The 14,812-nt window shown below is 38.8% G+C and overlaps 1 long non-coding RNA gene across 1 annotated transcript; it reads right to left on the bottom strand.

Moving 5' to 3' along the window:
• Positions 1 to 591: 591 nt before the first annotated feature.
• LOC113881590 lies at positions 592 to 6,620 on the bottom strand. Its single transcript, XR_003508086.1, has 3 exons — positions 6,540 to 6,620; positions 2,192 to 2,245; positions 592 to 673 (listed from the first exon to the last, which is right to left on the bottom strand). It is a non-coding gene; the product is annotated as an uncharacterized LOC113881590 (long non-coding RNA).
• Positions 6,621 to 14,812: the final 8,192 nt, after the last annotated feature.

Here is a 14,812-nt window from a genome sequence, read left to right as displayed (position 1 = left end):
ACCATCTTACCAAAGAGAGTAAATACTGTTTTACTAGAATATACCATTTGCTGTCAAAACAGCTAAACTTGAAAATGATTCCATATTAGGAGAAAGAGTAGCACTTCCTCTGGGATAAAGATGTATATATAACAAGCATTGATTTTTCGTTGAAGCTTCTATATTTTTCAGAATAAAATAGACTTACACTTACATAAGAAAGATGCTCATAAAGAGATAGAAAAACAGCAGAGTAAAGGCACCCCTCAGCCCAAAACTATTTTAGCAGTAGTCAGATAAAGCCCAGTATATGTATTAATTTGATATATTCCTTAATTGAATCCTCTTGAAATTAAAAAATAAGTTGAAGAAATGGCATTAGAAACAGGACGCTATAGTTCTAATATTATTGTAAGGAAAAAAATGGCAACATTCTAGAATAATTGCTTCACATATCATGTAAGTGAAAATTAGGTCACAGGCCACACAGTGCACTTGGCTCCTGCTTCTTTTGACACACAGCTGGTAAGAGGAGCAATCCATGAGAATCACCATCCCAGACAAAGTATATTATCTATCTCCATTGCTACTTTATTTGATTATATCATGAGTTCTTGCCAATGAAATAGCAAAATTTATAGGATTGTTTCTTGCCTGGAACCGGTTTCCACTGTGACTTTCTCATGACCTCTTTCTGCATGAAAAGGAAAAATATTAAAATCATTTACTTCATAAATTTTGTTAAATTCATTCAAGTTCCCAGTTTTCTTACTCTGATGAAATACACATAACAAAATTTATTATCTTAACCATTTTCCAGTGTAGAATTTGGTTGTGTTAATATTCATATTGTGCAACCATCATGAACAACCATTTTGCAACATTGAAACTCTGTACCTATTAAAAAATAATACCTACAGGTCCCTCTTTTCAATCCCTGGGAACAGTCATTCTACTTTCGTTTTCTTTCCTTTTTAAAAAAAATTTCTTCCTTTTCTTCATGCTCCAGTTCCGGGTAGAGCAACATTTTACTCTGTTTCTGTGTTTGGATTTTTTTGTTTTTTTTTTTGAGTTCACATATAAATCAGATCATGCAATATTTATCTTTATAAGTCTGGCTTATTTCATTTAGCAGAATGTCTTCCAGGCTCATTTGTATTGTCACAAAAGGTAATATTTTATTCTTTCTTAAGGCTGAATAATATATCATTGTATCTTATACGTATTCTCCTTATATACTTGTCCGTTGAAGTACAATTAGGTTTTTCAATGTCTTTGTTATATGCAGCAATGAACATAAGAGTGAAAATATTGTTTTGAGATCCTGTTTCCTTCTAGTGATTTTATGATTTCAGATCTATGTTTAAGTAATTTGTAAGGGAAATAATTCCAGAAGGAAAATCAGAGCGTTAGAAAAGAATAAGCAACATCAGAAGTGATAAATATCTATGTGTATATGTGAAAGTAAATGTTAGTCGCTCAATCGTGTCCAACTCTTTGTGACCCCATGGACTACAGCTTGCCAGGCTCCTCTGCTTACATGGAATTCTCCAGGCAAGAATACTGAAGTGGGTGAAAGTGAAAGTGAAGTCGCTCAATCGCCTCGGACTCTTTGCGACCCCATGGAGGTAACCTACCAGGCTCCACGGTCCATGGGATTTTCCTGGCAAGAATACTGGAGTGGGCTGCCATTTCCTTCTCCAGGGCCATTCCCTTCTCCAGGGGCTCTTCCTGACCCAAGGATTGAAACTGGGTCTCATGCATTGCATGCAGATTCTTTATTGTCTGAGCTACCAGAGTAAATAGTTAACTTTCCTCTTATTTTCTTTTAAAGACATAAATATCCGTTTTATAAAAAACTGAATATTGACATGTGTTTTTCATAAATTATAGAAGGTAGAGGAGTTAAAAGGACCTATGTTGTTGCTGTTTCTATATTTTGAGGAAATATAAAATGCAAGAACGATGTAAAGTGTTAGAGCTAGAAAGTAAAAAGATAAGAGAATATCCTATCCTGAAATTATTTGAATAATCCAAAGAAAACTAAAAAAGGGCAGACAAAGTACAAAAATCAGAGAAGGTAAGTAAAAATATATTATACAAAATGGTAGATATGCATCCAACCATGTCAAGAATTATGCCAACGCACTGCAGAACATACTTTAGAAGCAAATTAAATGCAGAATATAACTAGAAGAAAGGCAATACTTACACTACTTTGAATGCTTTTTTAGCAACTTGTAAATTTCCACAAAACAACAAAAATCTACAAAATAAAAGAAACAAATAATTGAGAAAAAATTTTAAAAGTCAAACTCTGGGTCTTTGCAGAGAGCAGCAAAATTGATAAAATATTCATCTATCAGATCAAGAATAATACAGATCAAAAGATATTGCAAATCACCAACATTAGGAATACAGGTGGAGCTGTCACCATAAATTCTGTGTATATTAAAAGGATAATGAGAGAAGATTTATCAACTTACAGAGCATATTGGACAAACTTGATTAAATTTTTAAAAATTCCTTGAAAATACAACCTACTAGAGGTGATGCAAGAGAAACATAAAATATTATTATCCCTAAGTCTATTAAAGAAATAGAATTTATGAAAACCTTTCCTCAAAAAAAGGTCAGAACAGTGATTTCACTGGTGAATATTTCTGACTATTTAAAGAAGAAATAACATGTCTTTTACAAACTCTTGCAGAAAATAGTAAATGAGGAAACATTTATCAATTTGCTTCATAAGATCAGTATATATCTGAAAACAAAACCAGGCAAAGATATTACACAGAAAGTAAGTTTCACATCACAGCACTCATAAGCAAAAATAAAAGAAATCCTTTACAAAGAAATTGAAACTGCAAATCCAAAATATATGAGAAGACTGGGGTGAGCAGAATTTATCCCCATGATGCAAGACTGTTAAATACTCTTAAAGCAATTAGTGCAACTCATCATATTAACAAAATTAAGGGGAAAAAACAGATAATCATTTCAAGGACTTTTAAAAAAGCATTTGACAAAATATGCCATCTGTTCATGTTTGCAAAAATTAAAATAACATTGTAATAGTAACAGGGGGAAATCTCCTTAACTTGATCAATGATATTCATGAAAAAATCCTAAAGTTTACATTGTACTTACTGTTGAAATATTGAATGTTTTCCTCCAAGATTGAAAAACAGAAAAAGGGACCCATTTTTACCACTTTTCATCAATGATTTACTTGAGATACTAGCCATTGCAGTAAAAAGGAAAAGAACATTTACAAATCAGAAAGTGAAAAAGTAAAATTATCTCTATTTGCAGATAATGTGTAGAATATATGTGTAAAATTTCTAAGGAATCTACAAAGCATCTGCAACTAATAAGAGTATTTAGCAAGGTTACAGAATATTGTTAATGTACAAATATCAATTTAACATTATGTATTAGCAATAGACAGATGACAAATTAACTATAGAAAATGCATTTGTATTAACAAAAGTGTAAAATACTTAAGACTATACATAACAAAAGACATGCAGGATATCTTCTGTGAAAACTAAAGATTATTGTTAGGAAAAACTAAAGAAAGCATGAAGGGAGAGAAATTCCTTTTTTTTTTTTTCCAATTTATAAGACTCATAATTGTTAATTGTCTATTCTCCCTATGAAGAAGGACTTCATAGGGCCTGGACTCCATCTTAGGCCTGTTCATAGTGATCATGCTTGGCCACCTTTCCAATGGACTCTGAACTCTGTGTTTAGTGCCTGTGAAAACAACAACAGAAGGATAAGACCCCCTCCAGACAAGGGACCCTTGAAGATCATATCTAGGTTACTCATAGCCTAAGAGGAAACATACACTAATCACCCCTTCCTCCAGACAGGCCATAAGTTTTTCTGTATCTATTGGAGTGTAACCTCAGGATTATTGATTATTGGTTAATTGTTTGACTGAGCACATGAGCACATAGCACGTGAATGATGGGGTTATTGTATTTTCCTTGGTTTATGTAAGTCTCAAGGAATTTGGAGTGGTGGGTTCAGACATGGGGTATAAAAGATTTTCACAAATGCTGGTCGGGGTCCTTGGCTAAGAGGAGACTCTGCTTTGGGCCTGCCGGGGTAATAAACTGCACTCCACTATCTGCATTGTCCTTCTGAGTGAGTTTGTTTCCCAGAACACGTGGCTACAACACCTAAAATCATCTATAGCACCAACTTCATCCCCATGAAAAATTTAGCTTCCTTTTCCTTTGTGGAAATTCACAAACTGATACCAAAGGGCCTAGATTAGTCAAAACAATATTAAAATGAAGAAAAAAGTGAGAGTTTATATACATATTTTTAATTTCAATAAAGGTACATTAACTCAGAAGTATGTCATCAGCATTAGGAGAGATATACAGACTAATGAACCTGAATGAGAAATACAGAAATCCATCCATATTTATATGCTTAAATAATTAGCAATAAAAGTGCCAAAGACATTCAATGGGAGAAAGAATAATTTTTCAACGAATGGCATTGGAACAACTGAGTATCCACTTGGAAAAAAATAACCAGCAACTCTAACTTCATAATATAATAGAGTTGCATATAAAACAAGTTATAGATGTTCTAGACAAGCACACAGGGGAAATTTTCAAGACTTTAGGCAAGTATTTCTTAGAACATATAAAACATGAATCAAAAATAATTTATAAATTCAATGTTAAAATTTTTAAATTTTGTTCTTCAAAAGATATAATCAAGGAAAGAAAGGAAAATATTTACGAAATAGCTGGCAATTTTTTGTGATACAGCATGGCCAGTTCTGCAGGTAATCTCCCTTATGGGATGATAGAGCATAGTACTCTCAAATAGGCAGCAAAAGTCTAATTGGTACAATTCTTTTGTTTTCTTAAAACCTAAAGCTTTGATTTGAGCATCTGTATGAAGGAAAGTGGCGAGAATTATGTTTTTAAATCTTACAGGTCTCTTTTCACATGCATTGCATTATCATCATTTTCATATGCTGTTTTATTGTTGTTGTTTAGTGGCTAAGTCATGTCAGACTCTTTCACAACCCCATGGACTGTAGCCTGCCGGGTTGTCTGTCCTTGCGATTTCCCAGGCAAGAATTCTGGAGTGGGTTGCCATTTCCTTCTCCCTGGATCTGCTTGACCCAGAGTTCGAACCTGTGCCTCTTGCAAGTCTCCTGCATTGCAGGTGGATTCTTTACTGCTGAGCCACCAGGGAAGGACATCCTGTTTTAGACATTAGTGAAAGTGACGTTGCTCAGTCCTGTCCGACTCTTTGCGACCCTGTGGACTGTAGCCCACCAGGCTCCTCTGTCCATGGGATTTTCCAGGCAAGAGTATTGGAGTGGGTTGCCATTTCCTTCTCCAAGGGATCTTCCTGACCCAGGGAACGAACCTAGGTCTCCTGCATTGCAGGCAGACGCTTTACCCTCTGAGCCACTGCTGCTGCTGCTAAGTCACTTTAGTCGTGTCCGACTCTGTGCGACCCCATAGACGGCAGCCCACCAGGCTCCCTCATCCCTGGGATTCTCCTGGCAAGGACACTGGAGTGGGTTGCCATTTCCTTCTCCGATGCATGAAAGTGAAAAGTGAAAGTGAAGTCACTCAGTCGTGTCGGACTCTTAGCGACCCCGTGGACTGCAGCCTACCAGGCTCCTCCGTCCATGGGATTTTCCAGGCAAGAGTACTGGAGTGGGTTGCCATTGCCTTCTCCGTCTGAGCCACTAGGGAAGCCCATTAAATAAGTAAAAGAGTATAAAGAAGTCTTATGAGGGATTTAAGTTTATAAAGGATTGACTTTAAGTAGAAAAGTACCCGGAGAAGGCAATGGCACCCCACTCCAGTACTCTTGCCTAGAAAATCACATGGACGGAGGAGCCTGGTAGGCTGCAGTCCACGGGATCGCTAAGAGTCGGACAGGACTGAGTGACTTCACTTTCACTTTTCACTTTCATGCATCGGAGAAGGAAATGGCAACCCACTCCAGTATTCTTGCCTGGAGAATCTCAGGGATGGGGGAGCCTGGTGGGCTGCCGTCCATGGGGTCGCACAGAGTCGGACACAACTGAAGCGACTTAGCAGTAGCAGCAGCAGCAGAAGCAGCAGAGAAGTACCAGGCAGAAACAGGACTCAGAATGTTCTCACCTGACAGAAAAAAAATGTCCGTTGGACAGATGGTGGTGGGAGGAGAATTCAGAAATGAAGGAAGGACACAAAGACCATGGAAGGAATCCATGACCAATAGGGAAAGAGCCAGACTAGTTGTGAGAACCAGAGAGAGCAGGGTGAAAGCCCAGTATCCAATGCTGGAGAAAGCTTGGCTCTTATAGAGGAGCTCTTAAGGTTTCTAACTAGGAAAAGAAAAAAAAAATAAAAGATGGACAAATCACGAGGATCAGAGCCACTATATCTGGACTCTTTTATCTAAATTCATCATGTCTCTATTGTGCTTTCTCAGGCCCTTCATGCACACACACACACACACACACACACACACACATGTATTCCACTTCTAAATTCTCAGGAAACAAAATACCTTTAACTCACCTGGCTTAATTATCAACAAAGCAGTATCAGTTTCCTCTCTTCTCTTGAGCCCCCTCTGAAATACTGAAGCTTCAGTCATATCATCCAGCTGTCTCGCTCCCTGTTCTGTAACCAACAGGGATATGAGGGTGGCACAAGGGCAGGAAGCAGCAGAGAAGGGAACTCTGGACTGTACTTTACTCCTCTTCGTTCATATGATGGTAATAAATATGGTCTCACATGAACCTAAACCTGATATATATGCTCATGTGAAGACACACACATATTTAAAACCTCTGTGAAGAATGGCTGTCCTTCTTCCTACTTTTATTATATTATTTTCAAGAGAATAGCATAGAGGTAGATATTTAAGTAAAATATTATCATACCAACTTTCTAGAATTCTGTTATTCCATTTTCAGAATAAGGAAGTGTGTGTGTGTGTGTGTGTGTATCTATCTACTATCTATCTATCTATATATATACATGACCCAGATAATCACGATGGTGTGATCACTGACCTAGAGCCAGACATCTTGGAATGTGAAGTCAAGTGGGCCTTAGAAAGCCTCACTAGGAACAAAGCTAGTGGAGGTGATAGAATTCCAGTTGAGCTATTCCAAATCCTGAAAGATGATGCTGTGAAAGTGCTGCATTCAATATGCCAGCAAATTTGGAAAACTCAGCAGTGGCCACATGACTGGAAAAGGTCAGTTTTCATTCCAATCCCAAAGAAAGGCAATGCCAAAGAATGCTCAAACTACCGCACAATTGCACTCATCTTACATGCTAGTAAAGTAATGCTCAAAATTCTCCAAGCCAGGCTTCAGCAATATGTGAACCGTGAACTTCCTGATGTTCAAGCTGGTTTTAGAAAAGGCAGAGGAACAAGAGATCAAATTGCCAACATCTGCTGGATCATAGAAAAAGCAAGAGAGTTCCCAAAAAAAACATCTATTTCTGCTTTATTGACTATGCCAAAGCCTTTGACTGTGTGGATCACAATAAACTGGAAAATTCTGAAAGAGATGGGAATACCAGACCACGTGATCTGCCTCTTGAGAAATTTGTATGCAGGTCAGGAAGCAACAGTTAGAACTGGACATGGGACAACAGACTGGTTCCAAATAGGAAAAGGAGTACGTCAAAGCTGTATATTGTCACCCTGTTTATTTAACTTATATGCAGAGTACCTCATGAGAAACTGTGGGCTGGAGGAAGCACAAGCTGGAATCAAGATTGCCGGGAGAAATATCAATAACCTCAGATATGCAGATGACACCACCCTTACGGCAGAAAGTGAAGAGGAACTCAAAAGCCTCTTGATGAAAGTGAAAGTGGGGAGTGAAAAAGTTGGCTTAAAGCTCAACATTCAGAAAACAAAGATCATGGCATCTGGTCCCACCACTTCATGGGAAATAGATGGGGAAACAGTGGAAACAGTGTCAGACTTTATTTCTGGGGGCTCCAAAATCACTACAGATGGTGACTGCAGCCATGAAATTAAAAGACGCTTATTCCTTGGAAGGAAAGTTATGACCAACCTAGACAGCATATTCAAAAGCAGAGACATTACTTTGCCAACAAAGGTTCGTCTAGTCAAGGCTATGGTTTTTCCTGTGGTCATGTATGGATGTGAGAGTTGGACTGTGAAGAAGGCTGAGCGCCGAAGAATTGATGCTTTTGAACTGTAGTGTTGGAGAAGACTCTTGAGAGTCCCTTGGACTGCAAGGAGATCTAACCAGTCCATTCTGAAGGAGATCAGCCCTGGGATTTCTTTGGAAGGAATGATGCTAAAGCTGAAACTCCAGTACTTTGGCCACCTCATGAGAAGAGTTGACTCATTGGAAAAGACTCTGATGCTGGGAGGGATTGGGGGCAGAAGGAGAAGGTGACGCCAGAGGATGAGATGGCTGGATGGCATCACTGACTCAATGGACGTGAGTCTGAGTGAACTCCGGGAGTTGGTGATGGACAGGGAGGCCTGGCGTGCTGTGATTCATGGGGTTGCAAAGAGTCGGACACGACTGAGCGACTGATCTGATCTGATCTAATCTGATTTGATATGCCTTCACTATAGATTTTTGGGTTTTTTTGCAATCTAAACTTATTAATCTTACAGTTTGTGGAAAATCTACCTGGGACATTGAGGGTGGCTGATTCTTAATTTTATAGTCCCATAATTGTTTATAACCTGTCTGTGCAAAAAGTTCTGATAGATATTTTCAATTGTCAAGAGTTTGCTTTCTCCAGGATACCCACATGTGTTAAACAATACCAATCCATAAAACTAAATTAGAGATTCTAATAGTTACTACAGGCAAGAACTCAGAAACAACCCAGCTTTCATTTGTTGGTCATTTGCACTAACTTTTTAGGATATAAACTAAACTCTAGGGGTTATTACCTGAGTATATCAGATACATCTTGATTCCTCCCATTTTGATCCCTGCTTGAGAACACCACTGACACTTATGGCTGTCAGTACCCACGCTAACATCAGCATCACACATATTTTTGGCCTTGGAGTCATTCATACCCTGTCTGAGAATGATCCCTGCTCTCAGGTGGGCCATTTGGATGACTGAACACAAGATGTTCCCACACCTACCCCCTCCTCCTGTCAGACAGAGTAGTGAAAATATGTATCCCAAACATGTTATAGATGAGAAATGCAGAACTCTGCTATTTGAAGGATGTACTTTGAAAATAACAGAAAAGATTAAAAGCAGATTTTAATGGTCTTATATGCACCAAGGACATCAGACCATCCAGCTCCTCTAGATCCTTTTTTCTTCCTTGCTTTGTAGAATTTCAAGAACTTGAAGAAAATTGTGGCCATAGTTTTATAAATGAATAGATATCACGATGTCAAGGTGATGGTTTTCATATCCCTCTTGATCTATGAGCCTATTACTTGCTATTCACTGCCTTACTACTGGTGAAATTGTTATTCCATATCAGTGTAAAAAAATCAAATAGGAAAAATTAAGCCCCAAATGACACCCAAGTCCTACCATAAAAATCCTATTGAAAGTATCAGGAATTTCTGCCAAGTAAGTGTACTTAAATTTCTAAGCTACTCAGTGACAAAACTTTGGCCTATTGCTGACTGGATTAGTGGGGGATGGTTTCTTTACAGTTAACTCATTATGGAGAACAGAAAAAAGGTGCATACTGATAAAGGCATTCAGGGGAATCTTCAGAAATCCTTCACTTTAAATCCTAATTTTATTGGTAAAAATGATTGGCTCAGCTTCCCTAGATTGAAACTAGCTTGTGTCTCACTCAGGTATGTCAATCCTCTGTGCAACTTCCCTTGCGTTTCAGTTTTTGGCACTTCTAAGCTATATACATACATACACACACACACACACACACACACACACACACACATATATATATATATATATAAAACTTTTGGATTGTGTTGTAATTTTGTGTGTCTGTGATCTTGTGCTGTGTTACTTTAAGTGTGAACTCCATAGCCCAACCTGTCGGTGTCAGAATGGGAATTTAGCCTGCACAACTCTTACAGGGGCAGATGAGGAAATTGCCATGATGTACATTCCTCCAAGTGCATAGTTTTCTCTCAAAATATATTTTCAACAATAGAATTAAGTCAGCTATCAAATAAAAGGATAATCCTTTACTTGTCCCACCTAATGCTCAGATTCCTTGCTATCCAGCTTTTTACATTTTTATCAATTCATACTTGCTTGTGCAGTATGGAAAAGAGTGTAACTGAGTTAAGTGCTTTTAGAACGAATGAACAGTTGAATTAATGGATTTCATATGCCTTTATATTATTTTTATGACTCTATCATAACCTACATGTTTAAATAGATCATATGGCATAATTCATGCATCTTCTTTTTCAAAAGCTTGCTGATTTCCCCATCTCCATTTCTCTCCATGAATTCTCTGCTGAGTGTAATCAGGAGCCAGTCTCCCTGTCATTCTCTTTCTCTTCACTCACTTCTTGGTATGTTGTTGATCTTTGAACATAGGACTTTAGAAAATATGAGAAGGGCATATTAATGTTTTTATTGCCCAGGTAAGAATGATTTCAGAAATAAATCAGCTGAAACTAATATTTAGCAAATATATCTCTCTGGGCTGTAAAATTGTTCACCTTTGTAATTTTGTCCATAAGGTTGGGGAGGGGTGGTATTGCTTTTACTGCTGGGAGAGGAACTTAATGTAGAAACTTTTTTGTGTGTGTTTCAGCATCGAAAGCTTAGAGAATATTCTAGGTTTCATAAAAAGGAACTAAAATATTGGTACATTTCAGAGGCAAAGGTCATGATAAAATTGATGTATGGGAGCAATTAGAGGAAAGATTTTAAAAGGACCAAGAAAGCAAATATACAGATGAGAGGGACTTTCAGAAAGAATAGAGAGAAAAATAGAGAGAAAAATAGAGAGAAAATAGAGAGAAATAGAGAAATAGAGAAAAATAGAGAGAAAAATAGAGAGAAAAATAGAGAGAAAAAGGACCACACAGAATGTCGGAAGATCGCTTTTGCACACAGATAAATAACATCATCTGTGGAGGTCAGTATTAACTGGTTAGTAGTGACAGGAGCATGAATCTGGGCTAAGTCTAAGGTTGTACAAACCTAATGAGACATGGTAATGTATAAGCCCCTCCCTTAAAAAAAGAGACCAAATGGTGACAAATCTAGACCATAATTAACTGAGAAACAAAAATGCAACTGGGACAATTTCAATGATTTACCTGCACAAACACTCCCATGGTTTCTTGCACTTTCTCATCATCTCAATCACTCAGAGATGTCCCTCTTCTCCAGAATCTACAGTTCCCTTTGCTTTCATAATATTTCCCCTAGTTGAGTATGGTCTTGGCCTCCGTAGGTATTGACTTTCCACTAGATCCATCATTTATGCAGATTATGTTAGTCACCTCTTAAACACAGCCTGAGAGTATTTTAACCACCATTTTGGTAGGTAATTTTTCTCTCTTAAAAATCTTTTCCACCATATGTACCTTTATTCAGTCTTCAGTAGTAATCACTAAGCCTATGACACTCAAATCTTGTTTGATTCCCATACTTTTTTTGTTTTTTAATCTATGGGACTCTGTAGGCCTGTTAGAGGGTCTTTCTATTCATCTCAGCTCTTAACCTCTTCCCTATACCCCAATTATATTCCTCTTGAGCTCCCAACAGATATTTAATAACTTCTAGAACATCTCATTTTGGTCATTTTATTTGTTCTTTGAATTCAGCATATGCAAACATGAATTCACTATTTGCTCCTCAAATTTTGTCCTATGCCATGTAATTTTGTTCTCAAAGAATGTCAAATCATCCACTCATACTTAGGAAGTTCAATGTTTTCTGATCATTGTTCTTTAGAGAAAATACATTTTTGAAAGATAGTATTTTCTATTTTTACTTATCAGTATTTCAACAGAAATTTTACATTCTTATCATAATTGCAAAGGATTATTGCTGGGAGTACAGGTGTATTTGTTTGATATGTTAATGCTGTCTATCCAACCTTATATTTAAGCAGAATATAAGTGCAAATGATCAGGTTCCTACAGGTTTAAGTTCTGCTATCTTTGAAAACATGGTTCAAAACCTGGCAAACATCTATTTGTTGAGAGTTTTTCCTTCTAGGAAAACTTTTTCTTTCAAGCACTTCAAAATTGTGGGAAATTTTATACTACTCTCCTCTTTTCCCCTGCTACCCCTGCCAACCTCCTGCACTGTCCCAGCACTTAAGAAATGTTCCATGGGAAAAAATATCCTTCAGAGTGGGAGCCTCTAATTTCTTACTTCATTGTTGCAGATTCACCTGTCTGTCAAAGGCTATACCAGTGTCCCTCTGCTCAAACTAAGCCCTTTCCTGAGTTAGCAAAGGACCCCCAGGAAATAAACTGCCCAGTGAATCAGCTTATTTGTTCAAGTCGGTATTTCTTCTTTAGCTTTTGGTCATTGAGATCAAGCTCACTCTGCTTGCAGCACGAAAGGCCAATAAGAGTATAGATGGGATGTTGAGAGAAATACCATGCTTAGTTTCTGAGTCTGTCAGACTCTTTGTGACCCCATGGACTGTAGCCCATCAGTCTCCTCTGTTCATGGGGTTTCCCAGGAAAGAATATTGGAGTTGATTGTCCTTTCCTTCTCCAGGGGATCTTCCCAACCCAGGGATCTAACCCGAGTCTCCTGTGTCTCCCACACTGGCAGGCAGATTCTTTACCACTAAGCTACCTGGGAAGCCTCCCAGGTTGAGGCAAGGAATGTGACTTTATTAGGAAAGCCAGCAGATCAAGAAGATGGCTTACTAGTCAGACAAAGTCCTCAAAATAACCATCTTCTTGAGGTCTGGATACTAGATTCTTTTATTGAACAGAGTTGAGGGGAGGTGAGGAAATGAAGTTAAAAGGCCATTATCTTGCAGATATCTCTTAGAATGGCAAGCCTCAGGGAGAGGATGTTGTTCATTGCTTCCTTCCTGTAGCCACCCACAGGTGGACAGGCTCCCAGAAAAAGGCATTTTGGTTTAACATTCAAGTAGAGGGGCAGGGTTCCCTGAGGCAGGCCATTCCAACATGGAGACAAAATTGGCTCTTCCAGTAACATTTTGATTTGTTTAAATCTATGATTTAATTTATTCATTTCATTTATTCTTGATGGGGCCCACATGGGGTCTCATTGATAAGATGGCTTGTTATGTCCACCTTCCAATGTCCCTTTATGCCACAGCTGGGACATGAACCAGGAGGGGGCCTTGGCTTAGGCATGAGCAGGCCCAGTGGCCTTCTTTGCCACATTTGAAAGGAGGCCCAGGTTTCTTCCTTTATTTGTTGGTTGATGGAGGCTTGGAGCCATGTAGGGTAGTGGCTAAAAGGTGGTATTCGGCCTGATCTCTTTGGGCCTTCTCTAGCTTTGCCTGTTCTTCCTGGTTATTGAAAATCTTAAAGGTCAAATTTAAAAGGTCTTGTTGAGGAGTTTGAGGGCCTTCTTCTGCCTTTCTTAGTTTCTTTTGGATATCTGGGGATGACTGGGAGATAAAATGGGTGTTGCTATATGCCCAGTATCTACGGAAACAACATACCAAATGGAAAACCAGACCCTCTGGATGGAAGAGCTGAAGGGCTCGTACATAGACTCTCCATCACCTAAAAGAATACCCTAATTATCTGTGTAACTGAATAGAATCATAAATTTTTTATGCTTACTGGGGTATGACCATAGGCCTATTGATAATTGTCCACTGGTAACTACCTAGGCTTAAGACATATGAATCACAGGTTAACTTTGATTGTATTTTTCTTTATCTTTGTTCAGACTAGTTTCAGGGAATTTGGGGAGGTGGGTTTGGGCATGTACACTTAGCATTGTCGGAGTCCTTGGCTAAGGGGAGGCTCTGCCTTGGGCTGTCCAGTGTAATAAACTGCACTCCACTATCTGCATTGTCCTTCTGAGTTTTGTTCCGGGAACACGTGGCTACAACAGTAAGATGGGGTAAGATACTTGAATGCTTTTAAATAATTATCAGGGTCTGAGGAGAAGGAGCCAAGATGCTTTTCAATCTGAGATAGATCAGTGAAGGAGAATGGGACATGAACCCAAACAATGCCTTCTGCTCCAGCTACCACCCTTAAAGGGAGGAGTAGGGCAAGGGAAGGAGCAGGGTCCTGCATTGAAATTTCCTATTTTAAAGTTGTTCACAGGGTACGGGAGGGGATCTAGGGAGGTTGGGGTAAAGGCTTGGGGCCCTCAGGGTAGAGGGTGGGGCTGATGTGTCAGAGCCTTTCTCAGGCACAGGCTGGGGAGGGGGATTGGGAGCTGCAGCAGTGGCAGAGGTCTGTGCTTGAGAAGGGGGCAGGGAGGAGGGGACATAAGGTGGAGGATGTGGAACTGGATCTGAAGTGGCTGCAAAGGGATTGGGAGAAATTAGGGGGTGGGCTGTGGTTGGAAGGGTCTAAGGAAGAAGAAAAGTCTGAAAAGGGATCAGGAGACATTGTATTAGGAGGATGTGGCCCAGAGTGGGCTAAGTATTTAAGAAGTAGAACAGAATTTACAGAGAGAGGGTTGAGAGCGAAGATCAAAGAAAGCCTGAACATAAGGGTTTCTAACCACATGCCATTGCCGTGGCAGAAGTTCTTGAGGTCCCGTAGAATATTATAATCAAGAGTTCTATTTTCTGGCCATTGGGACCTGTTATCAAGTCTTTATTGTGGCCAGACAGTGTTAGAATAGTAAATAAGTCTTTTTGGTCTTATCTCCCCTTGGAAGCCCAAAGCTTTTAGGTTTTGG

This window comes from Bos indicus x Bos taurus, chromosome 23 (genome assembly GCF_003369695.1).
Source record: "Bos indicus x Bos taurus breed Angus x Brahman F1 hybrid chromosome 23, Bos_hybrid_MaternalHap_v2.0, whole genome shotgun sequence".
NCBI lineage: Eukaryota > Metazoa > Chordata > Mammalia > Artiodactyla > Bovidae > Bos > Bos indicus x Bos taurus.
The sequence above is the reverse complement of the archived record's forward strand: the minus strand, read 5'-3'. Positions and strand labels throughout refer to the sequence as shown.